This window comes from Coenobita brevimanus, chromosome 53 (assembly GCF_032717465.1).
Source record: "Coenobita brevimanus isolate Jiangsu-jjx chromosome 53, ASM3271746v2, whole genome shotgun sequence".
NCBI classification, from domain to species: Eukaryota; Metazoa; Arthropoda; class Malacostraca; order Decapoda; family Coenobitidae; genus Coenobita; species Coenobita brevimanus.
In genome coordinates this window covers 4,542,502-4,566,875 of record NC_137006.1, presented here as the reverse complement: position 1 = coordinate 4,566,875, position 24,374 = coordinate 4,542,502, and the positions used below count along the sequence as shown (strand labels likewise).

The following is a 24,374-nucleotide window of genomic DNA, read 5'->3' as shown; positions in this document are numbered from 1 at the left end:
ATCTGTCTTTCAGGATTCTCTCACACAATTTAGCGACCATGCTGGTTAGAGACACTGGTCTATAATTAATGGTTTCTTACCTTTTTCCTCCCTTGTAAATTGGTACCACATTTGCCCTCTTCCATTCTTTTGGCACTTTCCCCTCTTCCAGTGAGCATACAATTAAACTGTGAATTTTATCCGCCAGTTGTTCTCTGCATTCCTTCAGTACCCAATTAGAAATTCCATCAGGTCCTGGGGCTTTCCTTACATCTTGAGTTTCCAGTAATTTATACACTTCCTGCACCTCCACTTTTATATCTTTCATCACCGGAACATTTCTAATCACTCCCTCCCCTTCCACAAGCTCCTTTTCTTTAGTGAAAACTGACTGGAAACGTTTGTTCATTATTTCTGCTTGCATTGCCGCATCATTAAAGACCTCTCCATCTACTTTCAGCTTGGTGATTCCTTCCTTTTGTTTCAGTTTGCCATTAACAAATCTATAAAACAGTTTGGGTTCATCCTTGCATTTGTCAATTATACCTTTTTCAAAATTCCTTTCTTCTTCCCTACGTATTCTTGTGTATTCGTTTCTTGTTCTTTTATATTCTTCCTTTGTTCTGTATTTACCTCTCTTTCTCCAATTGTTACACGCCTTATCTCTCTCTTTTTTGTCTATCATACACCTTCTATTAAACCACTCCTTTATCCTGTTTTCTTTCCCTTCTTACTCTTGGTACAAATTTTTCCACTCCCAAATTATAGAGGTCTAGAAAGATATCCCACTTCCTCTGTATCTCTCTTGTTTCTCTGAATTTTCTCCAATCCGCATTTTCAAAAAAGTTTCTCAATCCTGTAAAATTTGCTTTGCCAAAGTTGTATCTTCCCTGTCTATGAAGCTCGTCTCTTGGCTCGACGTTTCCTATTAACATCTGGAACTCAATGACCACGTGATCACTTTTTCCCAAAGGACAGAGATATTCCAATGATTCTATTACATCAGGTTCTTTGGTGAACAGTAAATCTAACCTTGCTGGTGTGTCCTCACCTCGAAACCGTGTCTCTTCTTTGACCCACTGCGTCATCACATTATTCATTATTATATTTAATAACATAGTACCCCACGAATCCTCACCGCCTCCCGAGTACCATTCCTCCCAGTTCACCTCTTTACAATTAAAGTCACCCACCAAAATTATATTATTGCTTTTCTCAATTATTTTTTGCAAGTAGCTAGCCATATCTGACAACATCTCATGGTATTCGTCATCCTTCCATGCTCTCGTCTTTGGGGGAACATACACTACCGCCATATCTCTCTTAACATTCTCTCCAGTTTCTAATTTCATATATATCACTTCAGCCCTGCCTTCTCCCATTTCCACAGTATCTACATTTATGTTGTTCTTCACTGCTATCATCACTCCTCCTCCCTTTTTTTCTTTTCTGTCTTTTCTCCACAGTTTGTATTTACCAACTCCCAAAATGAACATCAATATCTTCTCTTAATTTGGTCTCTACAAAGCACATGACATCAGGTTCATGTTCTCTCAAGAAATCATTAATTTCGATCCTTGTCGATATGAAACCATCAACATTAGTATATATATCACCTTCAAATTATTTTTGACATTATTAATACCCTCTTCTCTCCTACTCTCTGTCCGTACCACTTCCTCAACTTCTGATCTTTCACAACCATCCCCCCTAATTTCCTTCACTTCTATTTCCTTAAATACCATTTCCTTACTTTCATATCCAATACTCTCCAAAAAAAGTATTACGTTCTTCCTCTGTCCTCTTATCATTTTTTTCCTTTACTTCTTCCTTTAATGATTTTAAAACTTCTCTTTCTTCTTCATTCAGATCTTTTCTTATTATAATATTTTCCATCCCCGCCTCTTTGCTTAATTTCCAGGTCACTTTAAGTATCTCATTTATTACACTTTCTGATGTAAACTTGACTCTCATTGGTCTTGTTTCCCCTTTCTTATAAGGCCCTATCCTCCTTACTTCCTCAATTTCTTTTACCCACTTGTTTCCTTCGGGGTCAATCTTGCCTAATATTCCTCTCACCATGTTCGTGTCTCTCTCGAGTCTTGCGAACCTAACCTTTTCTTCTTCTTCCCTGTTTCCAAATACTATCACACATCTGTTCCTTTCTACAGTTTCTCTCACTATTTTCTCTTTTTTCTTCAGTATTTTCACTACATTTTCTTCCATTTCTTTCTTGTTCATTTCCCTTTCTTCCTGGATGATCTCTCTTAAGCTGACCACTTCTTTCTGTTCTTCCTCTACGTGTGCCCACTTTGCCTTGTGTTCTTCTAGTACATTACTCACCTTCTCCGTTTTATTGGTACTCTCTTCAAGTTTCCTCCTCAGTTCAACATTTTCCCGCTTCAAATTCTTTATCTCTTCATTGGCTGTTTCGTTGGACTGGATTAGACTCTGTATGGTGGTTTCCGTATTTCCTGACACATCCTTTATCACTAGATTCTCTACTTTTTTTTCGAGTTCACTAATCCTCATAATTAATGTTTTCACTAGGTCCATGACATTAGTATTAGCATCAAATCCTTGAAATTCCATTCCCTCATTGTTTACATTTTCGGCCATCTTTAACGTACCGATCAAGTACCTAAACAGCTGTTACCAATAAGCCACAAACATTCATGTATACTATTGCCAACAAATCTTTACATTTTTGGTAGTCTACCAACTTTCATTATTTTAAATTTAAAGAAAGACCCTAGGAGACAGGACAGACAAAATTCCTGAAACTACTCAAGGTCAGGAGCGATGCCTGGGACGTCCTCTCTCTCCGGCTGTGTGTGTGTGTGTGTGTGCACCTGTACATCATACTTAACCTACTCATAACCACACTCAATTGCTCATGTACCCACACAAAATTATTATGGCAGTATTTTCGATATCTTGCACTGCACCGCACATACACTTCTCACACTCATTTACACGCTCACATCACATAACCAAATCCCCTCCTCATACCTCACACTCTTTCACTTCACACCCTCAAACTACCAGACATCCACCCCTCAGAAACCTCCCTACTCACAGACACACACACACACACACACACCCGGCCAGACTGCGATGTGACCACCAGCTTTCCCTGCTACAACAACACAAACTATAACTCATAAACAATCACTACATCCACATTGTAATGCACCCCCCCCACACACACACCACAACGTACTGGCTCACCACATGCACCACACAACCACAGCACAGATAGTCCTTTAAGATGAATGAAAGATCTCTGGAAGTGCCTAGTTGGAGTGGCCGATTCCCCGCAGTCCACAGTTCCAATCCAGATGACGGTTTTAACAATGATAACAATAACACACCTACACACCATGATATCGCATCCTAACACCCATAATGCAAACACACTCACAAAATATCCTTGACATCACACCAAATACACACCCTCACACACCACACCCAAACACCTCACACCACACCACACCCCTGTACTAAAGCTTAAGCCACACTTTAATACCACACCACACTCTCAAATTCTCACACCCTCCCATCACATTACACATCCTTACACATCACACACTACACCACACCAACATACCACAACTTAATACTGTACACCATGCCACACAACACCATCAGATTCTCACACCCTAATACCACACCACACCTCATCACACACATCACAGCCTTTTACCACAACTCAACACACCACCAGCCACACACAGCACACAAACACGCACACACTTCCAAAATAATTTCCAGGATCATTACACAAGTGGAATGGCAAACTGCACAGGATGGAGCAGACTACAGGGAAGCTTGGAGGCTGATACATGTGCACAAAATTTATCTGGTAACCCAAGTCATTATGCAATAATCCTTTCACTCTAACTTGGTTTAAAACTGCCATCTCTCCATCTTGAGTGGTGAGATGTAAGAACAGACTGACACTAGATTATGATGCTGGTCACATATATGTGCTATGGAAAGTATGTGGAGCAGTAGCAATGTCTCTTCCTGCCCTAGAGTTATGCGAAATAAAGTTGTTATATGGGTGTTTGGAAACTCCCTGTACTGTTGTTTGCAGATGATACTGTGTTGTTGAGTGAAGACAAAGGGGAGCTGCAAGGCTTGGTGGATGAGTTTGGGAGAGTGTGTAAGAAACGGAATCTAAAGGTGAACGTAGGGAAGAGTACAGTGATGGTCTTTGAGAGGAGTGATGTCAGTGAATGTACAGCGAGGTTGGATGGTGAGGAATTGGAAAATGTGAGTACGTTTAAGTACTTGGGTAGTGTGATGAGTTTGGATGGAGGTTTGGAAGGTGAAGTGCTTGAAAGGGTACAGCAGGGAAGAAAGGTTGCTGGTTCTTTGAAAGCAGTGATAAGAAACAGGGAAGTGAGCATGGAAGTGAAAAAGTTACTACATGACAGTATTGTGATACCAACTCTAACGTATGGAAGTGAAGCTTGGACGTTGTTGGAAGGACACAAGGCAAGAGTGAGAGCAGTGGAAATAAGTTATTTAAGAGGAGCCTGTGGAGTCACATGGAGAGACAGGCTGACGAATGAGGATATAAAGAAGCGTTGTGGTGTGGATGTGGATGTGATAGGAAGCGTTATGAGGAACACACTGAGGTGGTTTGGCCATGTGGAGAGTATGGAGGGTGAAAGACTGACGAAGAGAGTGTATGTGAGTGAGGTGGAGGGGGGAAGAGGGAGGGGGAGGCCAAGGATGAGATGGAGGGATGGGGTGGAGGGGGGAAGAGGGAGGGGGAGGCCGAGGATGAGATGGAGGGATGGGGTGCAGTGGTATATGAGAGAGGGGGGTGAGAGTTGGGAGCAGGGCTGTGAAATGGCGGGGGACAGGGCGACTTGGAGGCGAATTGTTTGTGGCCACCCCAAACGGGATTGAGGAGTCTGGCAATAGATAGAATAGATAGATGTGGGTGACTTTACACTCCTTCTTCTGTCTTTCTTTCCTTCATTCTTTCCTCTTCCTTCTGCCTGTGGGTGACTCTACAATGAGTGACAAGCCAAATGGTTTCCTGTACACCAGGAAACCATTTACTACAATGGGTGGTAACCATATAACCAAATTTTGGCGCCTGGTGGTTTAGTGGGTAATTACGGCGCTCCAACCAGATTGAGCCGGTGAAGGTTGATATCCAAGGGGTGGTTGGGGTTTATTGCTCAAGTAATGCCACTCAGGGATGCGTGAGGCCGGTCACTCTCATTTCAAATGTCAGGACCAACTCGCCTACCCCTGGGCTTCTACGCTCCTCATTGGGCAAAGCAGGATTGGATGATGATGATGATGATGATGATTATTATCACTGCTCTCTGGACTCTGCCTCACCTATCTATGGGTGGTAAGATGAGGTAGGATGATGATGATGATGATGACAATATTTTTATTAACCCCAGTTGACATGCATCTCTCAACTACCGTACATACAAAATGTTTACTTCATTTTGCCATACCTCCACATAACTTTGCTTAATATATTTTGTTTTATCCCTGCTAATTTCAGATAATTTTATTCACCTTGGAAGAGATTTTCACACATTAAAAAGTGAGAAACTACTTCCGCTAACTTCTTCAATTATGTGACAGGTTTCTTATTTCATTTTTGTTACTGCCGGGCAATTTTATGTAGTTTCGGGAAAACTTTAAGTACTGTAGTGATATGGTTAACAGGGTGCCTGCAAGTTTTCAGACATGGTTGGAGATAAAAATACTGAATATATATTTGAAGAGTCTGAATGCTCAACAGCTACCGAAAATATCGCTTTCCACCATAATACTGTACCATGTTTCATTTCCCCACCCATGGAAGTGAAGGTTGGCTATGACTTCTTAGTTGTGATGATGTCAGCACTACTTCAGCCAGTGCTTGGGACCTTGTGAGTATTCTAATTTTTCAAAGCCTATCATGATATAATCTTATGTTCTAAATTTTGCACTACTGTACCTACAACTACATGCCACACTGGGGGCAGAAGGGGAGGGGGATCCAAATCCTGCATAGGTCCTACTAACAGTAAGTTAATGTTTTCACAATTGTGGACATAAGATAGAAACAAAATATTAAGAATTATTATCAACAGAATCAGCATCGTCATAGCAATACTGGTGACAACCAAATGTGATGGATGAAGTATGACACGAACCAGAGGGTTGGTAAATCCCACTTACAACTTCCCTATGGTGCATAAAATTACGGTATCAGGCATTTAGTGTGGAGAGGATAGAGAATGAGACTGACCTGGAGAGTGTATGTGAATGAGGTGCATGAGAGTTTAGGGAGGGGGAGACTGAGGATGAGGTGGAGGGATGGGGTGGACAGATTTATAATATATATATTATAAATTATAAAGGATGTGAACTGGAGAGAGGGCAGGCTGATGCCAGAAGACAGGGCGACAGGAAGGCAATTTGTCTGTGGCTACCTTGTACAGGATATAGAAAGATATATAGTGAAAATAGCTTTAAAAATAAGGATCATGTCACACATAATTTTACATGATGTCAATATTCCCATATCTACTACAATTGATATCCTAAGTGTTACTCTAAACCCCAACCTAAGCTGGACAGCTTACGTTAAATCCCTTGCTAAAAATGCTTCTAAAAAATTGGGACTTATGTACAGAGTTCGTGAGTTCTTCACCGACGAGCAGTTGGCCACAATATACAAAAGTCATGTGCGTTCTCAGATCAAATACTGTTCACCACTGTGGAGTGGATGTGGATCGGTTGCATTGAGGCAGTTGGACAAAATTCAAAATAAAGCAATTGGATTAATCGATAATCCTGCCATTATGCAGGACCTTCCTCCATTTTCAGTACGTAGAGATGTTGCTTCTTTAGCATTATTTTATCTATATTTTTACCGCAAGTGCTCTGACGAACTGGCTTCAACTGTGCCTCCCCGTCACATTTTCTCCCGAAATACTTGGGCAGCTGGGAGCGCCTATGAATTCACACTCTCTCCCCCGCAATGCAGAACCTCTGCTTATCAAAATTCATTTATCCCAGGAACTACTACTCCCTGGAATTCACTTCCTGGAGTTGCTTCCCACAAACATTTAATTTACTTGAATTTAAATCCAGTTGTTATAAATATTTTATGGATGAAGGATGCCTTTAGGCACATGGCCTTTTTTTTTTTCCATTTGTTTTTCCTTCCTCCATCCATTATCTATAAAAAAAAAAATCCTATACTATACTGCAATGAAACTGAAAGGTCAATGCTGAGATGAAAAATTATAGAAAACATCAGGATACATGACAAGCAACACTGATGTGGATTTTAGTTTCAATATTAACATTTTTCCTTTGATGTATCTCCTGTACTTCACTGCTGCTACTACACTCAAACCTCGATTTAAGGGACTAACTGGGGAATCAACTTGTCCCTTACTTGAAAATGTCCCTTACTCAAAAATGTCCATTGTTTTATCTCATATAAAGACAATCTTATTATGAAATGCAATGATTGTTTCACTTATTTATATTCATTCATTGCCAGACGCCATGTATCCCAAACGGGGTGGCCGAGGGCTTAGAGTTAATTGTTTTACAGGGAGGGGCACTAATCCTATGATTATGAATATTATTTTATGGGTACTGCATAAAGAAACATATTAAACTGTATACCCTAGACATTACATATCATTTTTGAATGGTCTTGTCTCTTCGTCGCACTGTTGCATCTTATCTCTTTTCTACCGCTACTTCAATGGTCACTGCTCCTCTGAACTATCTGCATGCATTCCTCAACCTCAACGACGGGAGCGTAGCACCCGTCTAGCAACAAACTCTCATCCCATTTCTGTCCAACTCTCTAATGCAAGAGTTAACCGTTACTCCCAGTCCTTCATTTATGCAACAGGTCAACTCTGGAACTGTCTCCCTCTGTCTGTATTTCCTGCTTCCTATGATCTCCAGTCTTTCAAACGCAGTGTGTCCAGGCATCTCGAAATGATCAGATCTTGAATTTGGCTCTCTCTTGTATTTTGCTTTTCTCTTGGAAGGAACAACAATTGCAGGTTCACAGCCTTTGGTTCCTTCTTCCTCGCATTAAAAAAAAAAAAAAAAAAAAAAAAAAAAAAATGTCAGGTAGAATATGGAGTCCCTTAAATCCGAAATCCCTTAAATGGAGGTCCCTTAAATCGAAGTTTGAGTGTATTAAGTGCTAACTTCATGAACGGATATGTGACTTGCTAAGGGAGTGGCATAATAACAAGGGAGGTTAACAAAGAATTAATCTAACCCTTCCAGTTCAATCATCTCTCCTTCACTACATAAAACTGTCAGGGAGTAGCAGGAATATACTAAAACATATGTCATTGTATCCATGAAGTTAATGATGACTTTCTGAGGCAATATTGTGTGACTGAGGCAGAAAATCTATTACGACATTGACAGTGATACTGGAGCTGTGCACTGGAGAGGGATGCCTTCACGCGATGGCAGCGATATAACCAGCTGGCTCCACTGCCCAGTTATACAAATGTCCCTTAACTCCCTTCCTTTACCCCAAAAGGATGATGATGGACTGCAGGAGAAGGGTGACTGGGACCACAACAACAATAACTACTGAAGGATTTATAGCCTGCTTTGGAGACAACCCCTGTAGTGACAAGAGTTAACTGCAGTACTGACGGACAGAACTGGCAATATCAGCACATGACTAATATATCAATACTGGATAAGAACAATGACAACATAGCATCTACTAAAAAAAAAAATAATAATAAAAAAAAATAACCCATCCATCCATCACAATGATGGAAATATTAATATGGGATTTTTTTTTTTTTTTCCCCTTTGAGACAACGAGTATAGCATTAAAAAAAAATCTTGGGGGAAACAGCAACAATATGGAAAACAGCCCCCCCCCCCTCTCTCCTTTAGCCAATGAGTATTACAGCTAAAGACAATGACAACATATGAGTTTTAAGCTATGAGAATCTGGCATATGACATTTTCTTAAGACAATTGGAGCATAAAAGAAATTTCACTGGAGACACGGCAACAGTGAGATGATGGCTTATAGCATTTAAATATTAACCCAGAGCATTTATTTCAGAGACAATGTGAGCACAGCATAAACAGCATACATATATACTGACATGGGCACACACAACACAACACATATACTCTCTTCACCTAAACTTGGCCCAGATTTCCACCGTTTTCCAACCTGTTTCACAAAGCTCAGTGGCAGAACTTGACAATGCTGCAGCTACGATAGTCCTTCCATTGCACTTCTTCATGACTAGCATCAATTTTTGGCATTAATCTATCCTTACCCTCAGCATTCAAGATGGGGAGATGACAATTTTAGGCCAAGTTAAAGTAAAACTAGTATAGTAGTGTGGTACGGCAAAATATAGCAACAACAACAAGAAACAACAACAATAAAGTGACGTGGGGTGAGTCTACGAGAGGCTTGGGTGAGATGGAGGGTCGAATTCTGAGTGGCTATGTGAATCTCTTTAATGCCTGTTCCCTGGTGATTTATTCTGCAGATTAAACTTCAATATCCTTTTGTATGTTACTGATACAAAGTCTGTCAGAGTTAAAATATAAATAACAAACACAAAATTGTAAAGGTGTAATGAGATTTCTTAACATCTGTTCTTTACTGACTTATTCGCATACCTCAATATCCTCGTGTATGTTACTGATGCCCACAATGTGTCGATATTTAAATGATATAAATAACCTTGGTATCGTATGATATTTCCAGGCATAGGAATGAGTCTCCTTGGCTGCTAGTCAAATTTATCCTCCAACCTGACTACATCTGGATGTGAACTGAGCTAAAAGAGGTTATGGATCTTTAACAGTCAAGATTAAGCAGATCAGGTAGGAGTCAGTCTCCTTAGTTACAAGTCATTTATCCTCCAATCTGACTACATTTGGGCATGAACTGAGCTGAGCGTGGTTAAGGATCTTTATCAGCTGAGATTAAACATACTAGTGTCCATCAAAGGGAGGAAAATGGACTCCAGGAAAAAGAAACCTTCAGCCTGCAGTCCACTTCAAAATCACAGTTGTCATCACTTTAACGAGGAAACAGAGGTGTTATGTGCAGAATAAATGGCTGTCTTGTGAGTTATAAAATCTCTGTATTGTCGTAGTTTGCATGAATAACACATACAAAGGTAATGAAGTAAACTGCTCAGGAACAGCTGGAACTAAATCCGCAGTACAAAAACCACTCAGACTACAACACCGCCCACAGGTGCATGCACATAAACAAAAAGCTGGCTGGAGTGTGGTACTTACCCCCCATATCTAAGTTAGTTGCATCACCTTCCCAACTCTATACACTACTAGCTGCATGCAACAACCGCGACCACTGACGCAACCCTAGTCACCAACCAGCAGAGAAAAAAAACACGGATTTAGAGTGGGTTGCCGGTGGGCGTGGGTGGGATGGAGGGAGGGAAACAGGAGGGAAAGGAGAGGGGAGGTACGGAGAAACACACGTGATGGAGAGGGAGGAAATGATAAGATGGTTCCTTAGACACTGATCATAAAAGAAAAAAAATGGATTTTGAGTGTTTACTGAAGGGATGGAGGAACAGGAAGAGAGAGGAAATGGGAGGGAAGATGATGGAGGAGAGCAGATGGTACACCCCTAGACACTGATCAGTGAAAGTATTTAAAACTGGATTTGGACTGGGTTGTAGATGGGCAGGGAAGGGATGGAAGAAAGGAAGGAAGGAAGGAAGGGGGGGAATGGGGGATGGATACGAGAAACACACATGAGGGAATGGGAAGAAGTGAGAAGGTGGCTCCCTAACCACTGACACTAGATGAAACTCAATGGATTTTAGTGGGCTGGTGGTGGGGGAAGAGATACAGGAAGGGAGGGAAGGAGGGAGGGAAGAAGATGTGGGAGGCAATGGGAAAGAAGGAAAAAGATGAAGGGATGAGAAAAAGAGGGAACCCTAAACAATGACCAACAGAGAAAAAAATTGGATATAGAGTGGACTGCAGGTGGGTGAGAGGGATGGAGAGAAGGCAGGAGGGAAGGAAGAAGGGAGGGAGATATTGGAGGGACTGGAGAGAAAAGGAAAGATGGAAAGATGATGAGAGACTGAAAAAAAAAAAATACTCAGAGTAAGGAGGCTAGTGGGTGGGAAGGAGAGAGAGAGAGAGAGAGAGAGAGAGAAAAAGAGAAGTGGAGGAAGGGAGAGAGATAATGAGGGAGGCAGAACAAGAAATGAGAAGATGCACCCTACTGTAGTCACTAACCATCAGAGAGTGAGAGAGAGAAAAAGCAATTCAGAGTGGGTTGTGCGAGGGCAGGAGGGATGGAGGGAAGGAGGAAACTGAAGGAAGATACGGGAGGAAGATGGAGGGAGGAAAAAGAGGGAAAGATAATGAGAGAACCCTAGATACTGAGATGGGTAAGAAAAAAGAGAGAAGAAAAGGGAATCAGTGGGCAGTGGTAGGGAGGAGGGAAGAGAGGAGGGAAAAGGGAGGGAGAAGGGAAGGGAAATGGGAGGGAAATGGGAGAGGAGTGTGGGAGGGAGAGATATGGAAGGCAAGCGGGAGAGATGAAGGAAAGAAGATAAGAAACAAGGAAGCAGAAGAGAAGAAATGAGAAGAGAGAACCCTTGTCACTAACCAGTACAGAAGAAGAATTGGTGTTAAGATGGCCTGCAGGTGACTGGGAGGGATGGAGGGAGGTTTGGAGGGAAGGAGGGAGGCTTGGAGGGAAGGGGGGGAGGTTTGGAGGGAAGGAGGGAGGCTTGGTGGGAAGGAGGGAGGCTTGGAGGGAAGGAGGGAGGCTTGGAGGGAAGGAGGGGAGATTTGGAGTGAGACATGGGAGGGAAGAGGAAATCATGAACGATGAAGGCACAAGTATGGAACCCTTGAGGAAATAAAGAGGAGTGAAATTACTGTTGTGTGAACTGTGGAAGCAAATAAGGGGAGGTGAAGAAGACGGTCGGAGGGAGGAGTGGAGGGAGGGAGGAGTGGAGGGAGGGAGGAGTGGAGGGAGGGAGGAGTGGAGGGAGGGAGGAGTGGAGGGAGGGAGGGAGGTATGGGAGGGACGAGTGGAGGGAGGTATGGGAGGGACGAGTGGAGGGAGGTATGGGAGGGACGAGTGGAGGGAGGTAGAGAGATATGGGAGGGATGAGTGGAGGGAGGGAGGGAGGTATGGGAGGGAGAGTCGAGGGAGGTAGAGAGTTATGGGAAGGATGAGTGGAGGGAGGTGGAAGAGAGATATGGGAGGGAGGAGTGAAGGGAGGGAGGTATGGGAGGGAGGAGTGGAGGGAGGCAGGGAGATATGGGAGGGAGGAGTGAAGGGAGGGAGGGAGATATTGGAGGGAGAGATGAAGGGTGGGAGGGAGGTGTGGAGGGAAGGAGAGAGATATGGGAGGGAGGAGTGGGGGGAGGGAAGGAGATATGGGAGGGAGAGATGAAAGGTGGGAGGGAGATACAGGAAGGCAAGGAATGGAAGAAGGGAGGGAAATATTGGAGGAATGAAGGAGGGGATGGACAGATGTAGGGGCTATGAGAGAGAGAGAGAGAGAGAGAGAGAGAGAGAGAGAGAGACCCTGTGTATAACCAACATCAGTGTGGCTACATCAAATACACAACTACAGGAGTGATGGTGGTAGTTGTGGTTCGGTGGTGGCAGTTGTGGTTGTGATGGTGATGATGCTGATGGTAGTTGTGGTGGTACGGTAGTTGTTAAACTTGCAATTACAAGGATGGTAGCTGGAGTGGTAGTAGTGATTGTGGTTGTAGTTACAGTGGCAGTAGTTGTGATGGTAGTGTAGTTTTTTTTTTTTTTTTTTAATAACAGAATGACTCTTGTAGTGGAGCCATGATAGTAGTGGTGGTGGTGGTAATGGTAGTAGTGGTAGTAACTGTAGTACAGCAGTAGTAATAGCAGCAGTGGTAATGGTAGTGGTGGTAATAGTAGTGGTGGTAATAGTAGTGGTGGTAATGGTAGTAGTTGTTATAATGTCAGTAGTGGTAGTAATGGTAGTAGTACAGTAGTAGTAGTAGTACTAGTACTAATGGTAGTAGTAGTGGTGATGATAGTAGTAATACTAGTGGTGGTACTGGCAGTAGTGGCAGTGATAATGGTAGTAGTTTTAGTAGTGGCACAGGTAATAGTAGTAGTGGTGGTAGCAGTGGCAGTGGTAATGGTAGTAGTAGTGGCAGTGATGGTGGTAGTGATAGTAATGGTAGTAGTGGCAGTGGTAGTAGTGGTAGCAGCAGTAATAGTAGTAGTAGTAGCAGTAATAGTAGTAGTAGTAGTAGTAGTAGCAGTAGTAGTAGTAGTAGTAGTAGTAGTAGTGGTGGTCATGGTAATTGTAGTAGTGGTCATGGTGTTATGGCAATAATGGCATTAATGGTAGCAGTAGTGGTAACAGTGGTGGTTAATAGTAGTAGTGGTGGTAATGGTAGTTGTGGTACTAGTAGTAGTGGTGGTAATGGTACTAGTAGTAGTAGTGGTAATGATACTAACAGTAATAGTGGTACTAGTAGTAGTGGTGGTAATGGTACTAGTAGTAGTAGTGGTAATGATACTAACAGTAATAGTGGTACTAGTAGTAGTGGTGGTAATGGTACTAGTAGTAGTAGTGGTAATGATACTAACAGTAATAGTGGTACTAGTAGCAGTGGTGGTAATGGTACTAGTAGTAGTAGTGGTAATGATACTAACAGTAGTAGTGGTACTAGTAGTAGTGGTGGTAATGGTACTAGTAGTAGTAGTAGTAATGATCCTAACAGTAGTAAAGGTACTAGTAGTAGTGGTGGTAATGGTACTAGTAGTAGTGGTATTGGTACTAGTAGTAGTAGTGGTAATGGTAATAGTGGTACTAGTAGTAGTGGTGGTAATGGTACTAATAGTGGTGGTATTGGTACTAGTAGTAGTAGTGGTATTAGTAGTAGTGGTGGTAATGGTACTAGTAGTGGTGGTAATGGTACTAGTAGTAGTGGTGGTAATGGTAGTAGTGGTACTAGTAGTAGTGGTGGTAATGGTAACAGTGGTGGTAATGGTAACAGTGGTACTAGTAGTGGTGGTAATGGTAACAGTGGTGGTAATGGTAGTAGTGGTACTAGTAGTTGTGGTGGTAATGGTAACAGTGGTGGTAATGGTAGTAGTGGTACTAGTAGTAGTGGTGGTAATGGTAACAGTGGTGGTAATGGTAGTAGTGGTACTAGTAGTAGTGGTGGTAATGGTAGTAGTGGTACTAGTAGTAGTGGTGGTAATGGTAACAGTGGTGGTAATGGTAGTAGTGGTACTAGTAGTGGTGGTAATGGTAACAGTGGTGGTAATGGTAGTAGTGGTACTAGTAGTAATGGTGGTTATGGTACTAGTGGTAATGGTAGTAGTGGTACTAGTAGTAGTGGTACTAGCAGTAGTGGTGGTAATGGTAGTAGTGGTACTAGTAGTGGTGGTGGTAATGGTAGAAGTGATAATAATAGTGGTGGTGGTAATGGTAGAAGTGATAATAATAGTGGTGGTGGTAATGGTAGTAGTGATACTAGCAGTAGTGGTAAAGGCAGTAGTGGTACTAGCAGTAGTGGTGGTAATGGTAGTAATGGTAATGGTAGTAGTGGAACTAGTGGTGGTAGTGGTGGTAATGGTAGTAGTAGTAGTAATAGTAGTGGTAATGGTAGTAGTGGTGGTGGTAGTAATGGCAGTAGTTGTGGTAGTAATGGTAGTGATGGTAGTAGTAGTGATGGTAGTAGTAGTGATGGTAGCAGTGGTAGTAACAGTGGTGGTAATGGTAGTAGCAGCAGTAACAGTAGTGGTAATGGTAGCAGTGGTAATAGTACTGGTGGTTATGGTAGTGGCAGTACTAGTAGTGGTAGTTATGGTAGTAGTGGTGGTCATGGTAGCAGTGGTAGTAGTAGTAGTGGTGGTCATGGTAGCAGTGGTAGTAGTAGTGGTAGTAATGGTAGCAGCACTGGTAGTGGTAGTAATGACAGCACTAACAGCTGATGCCAAACCATGAACAACACCTTCTCAAAGAAGCTATAGTGTGTTTGTTCTAACCTGACAAAGTTCCCTGACCCCATTCAACTCAGCTGATGGCCAAGCGTTTTCTGATCGCAAAATCTGACTAATAACCAAGGAGATCCATTCCAATCTCATAACTAAGATTAGCTGAACTTCATACCACCACAAGTTAGTATTCATGATGTGACTAGCCCAGTTCCCTCACATGAATATAAGCTTTCAGTAGTAACCAAGGAGACTCATTCTAACCTCACAGCTATGGCTCATCAGATTTCATGCATCCAGGAGTTAGCAGTCACACTGAGGCCCAGTTCCATCAGTTGAAAACAAACCCGCTGTACACACATTACAGTCCACATTCTCTCTCATTCTTTGCTATTTATTAATCAAACTCAATGGTTGCATTCTCATGAACTTATACCCCAAGCACCTTTCCTCAAGAAGATTTAATATGAATACTACACCTAAACAAGGCCTTTGTGCTGAAGACGGATGCCTTCATACGGCTGCACCAATACAGTCGGGCAGCAGACCTGCCCAGATATACAAACATCCCTCAACCTCCTCCCTATCCCCCCAAAAGATGGTGGACTGCAGAAGAAGGGTGATTTCAACCTGCAGTCCACTGGAGTCACATTAAGATGAGCCTGGGCTTACAACTATAATCTGCTCAATCTCGACTGATAAAGATCCTTAACCACTTTCAGCTCAGTTCATGGCCATATGCTGTCGCACTGGAGAATAAATTTGACTAGTGACCAAGGAGACTCAATCCTATCTCATCACCAGGATTTATCAAATCTCACACAACCGTGACTAAGTATTCAAGTTGTCCTTCAGAGGAAAACCAACCAAGTATAGTTTGCTCTACTGGTATACCATACACTGTGGTGCTGGAATGGAATGCCTTCATGAATGGCACTGATATAACTGGGCTTATACAAACATCTCTCAACTCCCTCTGCCCAAAAGGAGGATGGTGGACTGCAGGAGGAGGAAAGCTTCAGCCTGCAGTGCACCAGGTTCACATTATGACGAGCCTGGGACCACCACCACCACCACCACCACAACAACAACAACAACAACAACATAACATTTGCTTTAACATTTTCTGAATCCTGCCCAACCCAAAGTCCTACTAAGAATTAACTGATGATAATGATGATGATGATGATGATGATGATGATAATGATAATGATGTTGATGTGGTGTGTTGTGTGAATATCACTGTATCTATCTATCATGGAAGGAGTGGTCATGAAATTAATTGCCTCCATGTCACCCTGTCCTCTGCCATCAGGCTATCCTCTCTCCAATTCACCCCCCCCTCACTCACATACCTCTCCATCCCAACCCTCCAACTCATCCTTGGTCTTCCCCTACTGCCAAGCTCTCTTCTTTTGTTTGTTTATTTTCTATACAGTATATTCTCTTTCCATCTCCATTTATTTTTTGTATTTTTTTATTTCTTTCTTTGCCTCAACTTTGTTTTATGCCAATGATATTTTTATGGAAATGATATTTTTATGCTCTATATTTAATTTCTCTTCTAATGCTCTTTGTTTAATGACCGTTTTCATTCAATTTATTTAATATTATTTTGTAACCTGACAATCTGTTTTCAGGCTATATGGATTTGACATTCAATCCACTTCATATATTTATGTAACTTTTTATGATTTCTGAGTGATAAATGTTGAAAATTTAAATATTCTCTTTTATAACAATGCATTTGTTTATGATTTAAAAATTTAATGACAAATACCATATTTGTGCTAATCCATTGTTATAACTGCCCATTTGAGATAGAGGGATGGCAATTTTAGGCCAAGTTAGAGTCAACACAGCAGAGCCTCACAACTATAGTGTGTTTACCTGTAAATGATCCATAACCCCTTTCAGCTCAATCTGATGGCCAAGTAAAGCCATACTGGCAAGTCAACTTAGCTAGCAACCAAGGAGACTCATCTCTCATTACTAAGGTTCACAGAATCTCACACAACCACAACTGAACATTGCAGTTGTGAGTGGTCCAGTTTTGTCAGGTGAAAACAAAGCAACAACAGTGAAGGGACAGAAACAGCCTCCATCAGAACAACAGAATCTTGTGTTTAATAATATCCAGCCTACCAAAGTCCCCTGCTAGAGACATTTTAACTTACCTTGAGATCCACACGCATGCGAGCAACACGGGATGAGGCTACGACTGAGGGTGAAGGAGGGTGTGCCAAGGGAAGACGCATTCCATATACAGGGTGTTCCGAATATTACGTGACCCAATTCTTGTGTGTTGTGGAGAAGGAATTACCAATGTCTAACCTGCATTAATTTCCACGTCCCATAATCCTTTTCATGCTTTATGATGTCTGCTTTTTTGCATCTACTGATTGCCGGGTTGGTTAGTAATTTCACAAGGCAGCCAATTATGTCTTTGCTCCGCATACCAGCAGACTGAGCCGTCCCCACAACACACAAGATTGGAAAATGCAATATCAAACCACCCTATATTTCTATCATCATGCTGCATTTACAGGAACAACTTACTAAATATTAATGCTGCTTATGGAATGATGTTTTCATGTTAATTTGATGATCATCATCCACTCACTTTGATGTAGTGCTGCCTACTTCTTCCTTCGCCTTTACCATTCTTTTTCTGTATCTGCCCTTCTCTCTTCCTACTTCTCTCATCCTTCCTATCACTTTTTAATACTCTTCTTCCATTTCAGGTGGCTCTACACTAAGTGACAGGCCTAATGGCTTCCTGTAACCCAGGAAACCATTTACAGTGCTGTGCTGTAATCATATAACCAAATAATGGGGTGATGTGGAGTCTCCTATTGTGTCCTGTTAACTAAGTGGAGACACAAAAGTGGTGTCCACCAGGGAATCAAACCTCCACTCTTCCCCATGCCTTGCTGTGGCAAGATACTGTCACCCACAGGGGAACATCATTTCACTGCATGGGGTGGCTCTGCAGGGGCAGTTGCCTGCCTGCAGCTGATGGGTCTGCTCAGCCAGACAAACTGCAGTTACTAAACAACTTGTTTACCCCTTCATTGCTATCAATCAGCACTTACAATACTTACAGATTCCTCTTCCTTCCTCCCCTCAATCCAAATGCTTCTGTGTATAAGATTCCTTCCTCCCCCCAATTCAATTGCTGCTATGTATTTCTTGTTTTATTTTAACATAAAGATAATTCTTACAATATTTTGTTCATTTTTTTCATTTATCACCCAACCATGCACATATAGGTCAATCATTTTAACTAAGCAGAGATTTTTTTTTTTTTTTTTTTTTTTAGTTTATTTCCCATAGTTCAACGACATAACAAGACAAGACTATGGCTCTACGGCCTGTCCATAGAACTTCTTCGTGACTCATTGTATTGTTAATTTCCTGTTACCACCTGACTTTTCAAGATGGAGAGATGGAAATTTTATACCAAACTAAGGTGAAATAAGTATAAAGATCCAGCCGGCAAGGATTAATTAACTACCATCCGCACTTACGACTGTTATTATGGTACTTCATTTTAAACATCCCAACTAACTTCCTATGTATATTTTTTGCATGTTTAAATTTACATGTTTATGTTAAAATTACAATTGCTTCCTTATGTAGTTCTGGTTCTTTAGTATCCTACCATTTACTGTTTCACATTTTTAGCTTTCAGTATTAACATTTCTAATATCCAATTTCAGACTTCATTCATTCATCCCTCTCCCCATCAGATATTAGTGGAACTATTTTCCCTTTATCTGATACTCTAGAACTGTCATGTTTTAGTTTTCTCTAATGCCAGATGCCTTGCTCCCAGAAGGGTTGGCCACAAACAAACTGCCCCCTTTTCACCGTTCTCTGCCATCTGGCTGCCCTCTCTCCAACTTTCATCACCCTCGATATATTCTCCACTCTGTCCCTCCAAACCATTCTCAGTCTTCCTCTCACCTTCCTTGTCACGCAGATTGAAAATTTTACTTAACTGTCTCAAACTGACACTGATACAGACAGTTGAGTCACTGGCTACAGATACAAACCTCACAATAGTTCAGAAAATAACTATGGCATACAGTTGTATGGAACAATTCAACAGACAATGATAACACCTTCTGTTCTGCTACACTTTCCTCTTCCTAATTTTGGATCCCACCCACTGCACTGAAAGAGCATCAATTTGGATCTGGATGACAATGATAATGATGATGATGGTGATGAAGGTGATGGTGATGATGATGATGATGGTGATGAAGGTGATGGTGATGGTGATGATGATGATGATGACTGTATAATGAAACAACCAATTCCACCCACCATCCCTCAGGCTAAGACAACTAATCCTACAATATACTCTTAAAAAAAAATAAATAAATAAAATAAATCAGTTGGCATATCGAAGAAGATGGCACGAGTCACAACATATACAATCGGATTTTGTTGCCCATGCTCATGAAACTTCAGTCAAAACTTTCGTGACTATGAATGCGTGTAATCACAATGGCTGGTTATATAAAAACTGATGCGTGTATAATACATGGCTTGTATAATCACAGTGGAATAATGTATACGTGGCGTGCATTTGACAGTGATGCAAGAGCTGTTGAGTGTTGAAGGTGAAGGGAGTGAAAGAGCTATGCATGCTGGATAATGTGACGGAGTGCAGCGAGGAAGAGAATGGAGGAGTGAAAAAAGTGGGTGAGGAAGTAAGAAGGGTGAGGGAGAAGGGTGTGCCAGGGAGTGAAGGAGCAAGGGAGTGAGTACGGTGAGGGAAGGATTGAGTGTAAGAGGGAGAGGGGGAGGGACTGAGCGTAAGAGAGCAGGAGGGATTACATGTGGGAGGGAGGGAGGGACTGGCATAGTGTGTGCAAAAATCTATAATTTTTTCACCTTTTCCTGACCCAGTCATTCATCCTTCTGAAGTTTATTTCACATAGTTCCATGGCAGAATAAGAGCACTAACACTCTACATCCCTTCCATAGCATTTCTTCATGATTATCTTATTCTTGTGTTAATCTCTTGTTACAACTCGGTCTTCAAGATGGAGAATTGGCAACTCTGGACCACGGTTGAGTAAAACAAGTACAATCAGTGTGTAATGAATGCAAGAGTATGCAGTAAAGGTGAGTTACATAAGCCAAAAAATTGATTAAAGTGAGAGCGAGAGGAGTAGAGTAACGATGTGTAATATCAGAGAGTACTATACCCTTTTTATTCTACTTGGCCCAAAATTGCCATCTCTCCATCTTGAATGCTAAGTTGTAGCAATAGATTAACAACAAAGTATGATGCTAGTCACAAAGGAGCACAATGGATAGGAAACAGACCTGCAGCAGTGTCTCTTTCTACCATCGAGCTGTGTGAAATAAGCTGTACATGGACAAAAATCTGGGCCAAGTTAAGATGAAATGAATATAAAAATGATGTGTGAATTGATAAATATACATGGGGTTGATGATGTAAGGGACAGAGTTATGTGGGGTTGACAGGACAGGATGGGACATAATGAAATAAGGTGGAGTGGCACAAAGCAGGATGGGATAAGGAAGATGGGAAGAGAAGTGGTAGGGCAGGTTGGGTTAAGTTAGGTCAGGGTAGGTTAAGTTAGGTTAGGGCAGGACAGGGCAGAGTCGGTTAGTACTGGACAGGGTAGGGTAAGGTAGGTTAGAGTAGGGCAGGGCAGGAAAGGATGAAAGAAAAAAAAAAAAAGATAAAATCAGGTAGTATGCCACAACAGTGAGTATGTTCAGTGAGGACTATGCAGGATCAGGTGGAACAAGGTCCAGTAAGATAAGGTAGGGAAAGAAGATAAAGGTTCAGATGGGGTAAAATAGGGCAAAATAATATTAATCAGAGCAGGGCAGGATTGGATGGAATATGGTCTGATGGGGTAAGGTATGAAAAGAGAATCTGATGAGGTGAGGTAGAACAAAAAAAAATATTAATCAGGGCAGGGCTGGGCAGGGCCACAACAACATCAACAACAGTGGTGGTTGTGCAGAGGGAGAGCCTAGTGGTACAGCAAAGGGAAGCGTCTACAACAACGCTATATAGAGGTGTCGTCATTCTCGGCAGTTACCCCTTCAATCCAGTGATGTACGTTTTCTTTTAGCTTATTCTTGGCGCTAAGGAACTATTTTATTCAACATGGAAATGCCCTCTCATACCGATGCAGTTTACTATGGCTGTGTCTAACCCCTCCAGTTCAAAAAGCCTATCATAAGCTACATAAAATCATCTCGAGAAAGGGCAAACATAATGAAACTATGCCCTCAGGGAAAGAAAGAAAGAAAGAAAATTATCATCAACCTTGGGGCATCGTCTTCATTTTATTTTTGCCATCTGCTGATAATTTTATTCAGCTTGAGACTCATGAGGTTAGACACATCCTTAATAAACACTTTTAGTGGAAGAAGACTTTTCCTAAACTGAATTAAGTCACCTGGCAGGAACAAGAATCAGCTAAAAAGGACGCCAGGGGGTTGACGGCAGAGAACACGTGCTTGAGTGTGGGTGCAGGTGCAAATGAGGGCACTACAGTACAGGGAGAGCCGGGTCTGAGCAGAGTATGAGCGACACAGCAAAGTGGACATTTTGACGGCACCCAGGACTGTATTCCAGGTGACGTACGAGGATTCTTGGCATCTCTTCCTTGGTGAATTGGATATCTCACCTAAACATTCTCCCGTGTGCTATTTACTGATTTATTTTGCATATCATACCTTAACAATCTCCTGTGTGCTTTTTATCTATTTATTTTGCATATTACAACTATACATTTCTCCTGCTTGTTATACTGTTTTAATATCAACATACAGTGTTTTGTATTGGTATCATATGGGAGAATACTGAGATGCAATGCACAGAATAAATTGCTAAAAATGTGGTGTTAAGGTATCCTCATTGCCTCATGCTGGATGTTTGAATATTTACACTGAGCACATATACAGAATAGGTCATATCCTTATTAATTTCAGGGTACATTCACACTGCACAAATCTTAACTATACCTATCCATCTACCTTAATGCAGACACCATAATCCCATAAGGAGTGGAAGTTTTCCTTAGACTTAGTTGTTTTACGGAGAGGGGCATTAGCCCTCCACCAACCTACTTGCTAACATGTAGGGAACACATATGGGTTGGTTATATGGTTACCACCCAGCACTGTACATGGTTTCCTGGCTTAAACTATACCTAATCTCTCACAATTACATATAAAAATAACTCTGCCTTTCTCTAAGCATTTCTTTGTCTTTCTACAGACTTTTCCTTATTTTATCTCAAGACCCACGAATACTGTCTGCTGTTTTTCAAGCTTAAGTAAACATGGGAGAAGATACTGTGTGTTAGAGTATCCGCAGGTGTATCAGCATCATCTTTTATGGGTTTTGCTTACTTCTCTTTTCATTTCGTTTATGGTTGTTCCAAGTACCTGCTTGTGTCAACCAGGGTCGCCTAATGGCAGCTTTCCATGCTGCTCAATCTCTAGCAGCCTCCCTATTCAGCTCCTTAACCCTGAGGTCACACTCTATGCCCTCATCCCAGGTCTTCTACAGTGTGCTTCTTGTAATCCTACCCTCAATGTTCACACCTCTCACCCTCTGAACCCAGCTGTCATCCTCTATCCTCTCCATATGCCCACACCATCTCAATCTATCCCATCTCATCACAACACTAATACATGCCAGTCCCATCCTTCCTCTCAACTCTTCATTCGCAGTCCTAACCCCTCAGGCCTGTCATTCAAGCAAACAGTCAGTCTGGCTGCTATATCCATTTTACAGTACATCAAACTACCTCTGAAGCAGAATATCAGTATCTCATAAACATTTACATATCAGAAGTACTACCTGTATTTCATAAACATTTAAATATCAGCAACTTCTGCCTGTCTCTTGTAAACACTTAAACATCCAGCAAGTGGCTTACATCAGATGGCTGCCATCTGAAGTCAAAAAAGTCCTTCAGCCATATTCTCATGAGTTTAGAAGTCTCCCTAACACCTCTCCCTTAGTGATTTATTATGCACATCAAAGCTTAACCCCTTCAATTCCATGATGTGTGTTAGCAATGTATTCTCGTTCCCCTCCCACACCACTTCAACCCGCTTCACGGAGACATTTTGTAATGAAGAGGTTACAGACAGCTGTATCTAACCCCCAAATTCAAAATGCCTCTCCAAAGCTGAATTAAACTGCCAAGGGATACAAAGAATACAAGGAAAATACTATCACAGAATGGAGGAGGTTAGCATCTTCTTCTAAGGGCAGGTTATTTAGTTATTTCAATACCGGTATTTCTTAACACCAATTCCTTGGCGATTTACTGATTATTTCACCTCCACATTTTCTTGTATGTTACTGATGCAAACTACGTCACTGTTAACATGAAAAAAACAACATAGAAGACAATGCTAAGGAGTGATATGCAAAACAAATCACTAAAGAAGAGGTGTCACAAAGCCTCATACAGAGTAAATAACACACAGGGAGTATTACCAAGCCCTCTGCAGAATTATACTAGTAAGGAAGAAGTGCCAGCGATATTTCTAAGCCGATAAAATGGCCCCTTGTCATGGCTCATACAATAGGCTGAGTCAAGGCGGAAGAGAGAGGAAGAAGAGGGAGGGACTGAGTGAAAATGGATAATATATACTGGATAGACTGAGGGAGAAAGATACAAAAACAAAAATTTAAAAAATAAAAAACACTAATAAAGAAAGTTAAACGATCTATTCAAGCAAAGAACTGGTGTGATCAGGCTTTTTACTCTATAGAGAATATTATATATGAAAAAACTGGCAAAAAACAAGGCAGAGAACGTATGGTCTCAAAGGAAATATATTACATCAAAAGACATCAAAACAACAACAAAAGGGGCAACAGTAAGGCCAAGGCAAAATGAAGTATATATAAATGATCAGGTAAACTCTATAAGATCGGATTACTTCTCTTTTTAACCCCCTTGAGTCCGGATGATGTCCTTTCGACTGTATAGTCTGTTCATTTTAACTAGGCAGAGCGTTTCTTTCCTTTGCGGCTTGTTTCTCATAGCTCAATAACAGAATAAGACTGTGCTAAGGCTCATCGTGCTCTCCATAGCACTTCTCTGTGACTAGCACCATGTTTTACTATTAATCTTTTGTTACAACTCAACAGTCATGATGGAAAGGTACCAATTCTATGCCTATACTCATTTTACACTACCGGGCCTCAAACTGTCATCTCTCCATCTTGAATGCTGAGTTATAACAACAGACTAACACTTGACTATGACGAGCACAAAGAAGGGTTATGGAAAGGATCTAGAGATGTAACATTGCCCTTTTCAGCCACTGTGCTATATGCAGTAAGCAGCAGCAGGACGGA

General features: G+C 41.6%; 1 protein-coding gene across 1 annotated transcript in view; it reads right to left on the bottom strand.

Moving 5' to 3' along the window:
• gpp (DOT1 like histone lysine methyltransferase grappa) overlaps positions 1-24,374 on the bottom strand; it is a 126,998-nt gene that overhangs the window by 7,079 nt on the left and 95,545 nt on the right. The gene's annotated exons all lie outside the window — the stretch shown is intronic.